Genomic DNA, 2,862 nt, shown 5'->3' with positions numbered 1-2,862 from the left:
TAATTATGTCCCCACTGGATGCAACAAATGCCTTGTTTAAAATGGGTTTTAATGTTTTTGTCTCGTCGCTCTGGCTGGACACGGCATCACAATATGGTAAGGGGCGTAACATTTCCATCACACGCTTGAGGTATTCGGCCAATCACAACGCACTGGATAGCTGGCCAATCAGAGCACACCTCGCTTTTCAGACCAATGAGCTTTGTAAAAATCGACACGTTTCAGAAAGGTGGGGCATAGAGGAGAAACAATAATGTACAGTATGTGGAAAATAATGCGTTTTTTTAACCTTAAACCACATAAACACATTTCATTGCACCAAATACACAAAATAATGTTCTTTTTAGCAACATCATATGACCCCTTTAAAATAAAGTTAGTAATGAGAGAAACAGTAATACAATGAAACTGATCCCAGCAGCTCCAAAACAGAGTCGCCTTTACACCTGTACCGACTTCCCACATAGACATAAACAAACCTCATTTTTTATTCTCATTTTTTTTTCTAGTAGGATAAATTTATTCCTGTTTTCAGGAGCATTTCCCATCAACTTCCTTCTTCATTGTAGGCTCTCTGCAGACAGAGAGTGGGATCTTACCAGTCATTGGCTATCCAGCCTTCCTGGCCAAAAACAGCACTCTGATTGGAGTAGGAACACAGGGACGGGAAAAGATGAACATGAGCAAACAACATTTACTACATTTTACAGCAATTAAATGTGGACTGATTTCCCTTGAAATGCCACCATACTATTTCCTGTAGATGTCTTGTTATAGAAGAAAAAAAGTGATATTTTTTATTTAAACTTAAACTGTCTTGAAAAACAACCTACATTTAAAAAAAAAAGATTATTAAATAATTATTATTTTAAGGCTGGGATCAACTTCATGCATAGCAATGCTGCTTTATGGAGGAAAGAAACAAGAGGAATGGTTTGGAAAGCCCCAGAATCAACACAGGATGCAGCTGCCACTGTGATTTGGAGAGAAGGAAGAAAGAAAATGAAATGAAATTCTGGAAATGTCAGTCCATCACACACTTGCACATGTGAATACACTTACAACAAATGAACAGAGTGCCATTTGAAAGACAGAAACACCACAATTTATTCAGACAAATACAGAGTTCTGGCATGAAACTCTAGATGGCGCAGTCCGATAGGTCTAACTCAATCTGACCTAATGACATCATTATCACATGGCACAGCTGATTGGTTCTCTCCTGTATCAGTGGCCAATGAGCTCGCTGCTCAACATTCAAATATATGACTAGTGCTTGCCGTAGCAGTTGCAACTTGCTTCAGAAACCCTCCACCTTCCCCAGCTCCACCTGTATAGATCTGCTACGAGGTGATTAATGTATGCTATATGGGGGTTATTTCATATATGTTATATTTGCAGCAGCAATATTTCTTACATGCTCACAGCAGCATGTTGTGAATGTATTGGCAGTAGCAAGTCTCGGTACTCGGTACAGAAGCAGTGGCTTGAGCATCTCTCACCTCATTATGAGACAGGTTTTGTGACTGCAGGTTAGGGGTTGTGTTCACAAGTTCTGCAATGTCATTCAGCTTACACAGCTTGTTGTTACTCAGATTCAAACACAACAACTAAGACGGATCAAAGAAAGAGAGATGTTACTTCAAACTCTTAATTATTATAATTTTTTTTTTTTACAAAGAAGGATCAAATCGTAAAGTTAAATTAAAATAAAAACAATCATTATTTATATTAACATTTATTTAAAAATATAAAAAATATGGTATTTTTCAAAAAAAATATTTTAGGCCAAAGGGGTTCGACTGACCAAAAAGTCTGTGAATCCCTGCCTTATACTAAGTTATTGTATGATTTCAGAAGACTTCAGAAATATAGGACAAAAGTCATATGAATCAACTTTATGGAAAAGATTGTCAATATTCTGTCAATAATCTCTTTTTGCATTCTACAGAGAAGAGAAAGACAACGTTTTGAAACAACATGAGGGTTAGTAAATGATTTTAGAATTTTCTGAATTTTGCAATTAATCATGAGCATTCCAACTAGAATACATTTCAAAAACAAAACAAAACGTTTAAATATCTAAACTTATATAATATCATATTTCTAAACATCACACTCCAACAGAAACCTGATTAGGAAATGACTGATGCCATATTCCAAATCACACATATCAAATCCTAAAATGGCACTACAGATCAAGCATGAATCTATCTTCTGACCCTCCTGAAAGTCAGTTCGTCTGTGTTAACAGTTGCCCTTTGCTTTCATTTTAATTCTTGATTATAGAACCACATGTGACACTATTGCTGATCAACAGCTATATTCTTTCATCTACTATCATGAATGTGTTAATAAGATAAATAACAAAAGTGTTTCCTGGAATCAGTGTCTGAGTGTGGCCTACCCACAGCTGTTTACCCTAGAAATAAAACTGCATAGTTTAATGTTTCCATCAGCTGGATGTTTTGATTTCCTATTTTTGTCCAGACATTGTGGCTGAACTTTGCTGGATTAGATGACGTTACTAAATTTATTCTTCAGTGCTACCAGACGGAGGAAACAGGTCATGAAGCAATGAATACCCTTCCTTTAACACACTTTTCAAATGACCACAGTAAACCATCATGGATCTTAAAGTTACTATACTAAAGGTATGCTATAACATTATTCAGCGGAATGCTTGAATGCCAAGATAATGTAGTCCTGTGTCTTGAAAAAAAAGCAAAAAAAAAAAGAGAAAGGCCTAATATTTCCATATTGATAATGCTCAATTGATGAGTTCAAAAATATCAATAAAAACATTCCATCATGTACACACTGTAAAAAATTACAGTGAATTTAATGGTAAAAGACTGTAAA

At 35.6% G+C, this 2,862-nt stretch overlaps 1 pseudogene; it reads right to left on the bottom strand.

Annotated features, from left to right (window-relative positions):
* LOC107559258 (nuclear RNA export factor 1-like) overlaps positions 1 to 2,862 on the bottom strand; it is a 22,783-nt pseudogene that overhangs the window by 7,586 nt on the left and 12,335 nt on the right.

The sequence above is a fragment of the Sinocyclocheilus grahami genome, unplaced genomic scaffold (genome assembly GCF_001515645.1).
Source record: "Sinocyclocheilus grahami isolate Dianchi unplaced genomic scaffold, SAMN03320097.WGS_v1.1 scaffold680.1, whole genome shotgun sequence".
NCBI lineage: Eukaryota > Metazoa > Chordata > Actinopteri > Cypriniformes > Cyprinidae > Sinocyclocheilus > Sinocyclocheilus grahami.
Note: the sequence above shows the minus strand (reverse complement) of the source record. Positions and strands in the feature narration are given on the sequence as shown.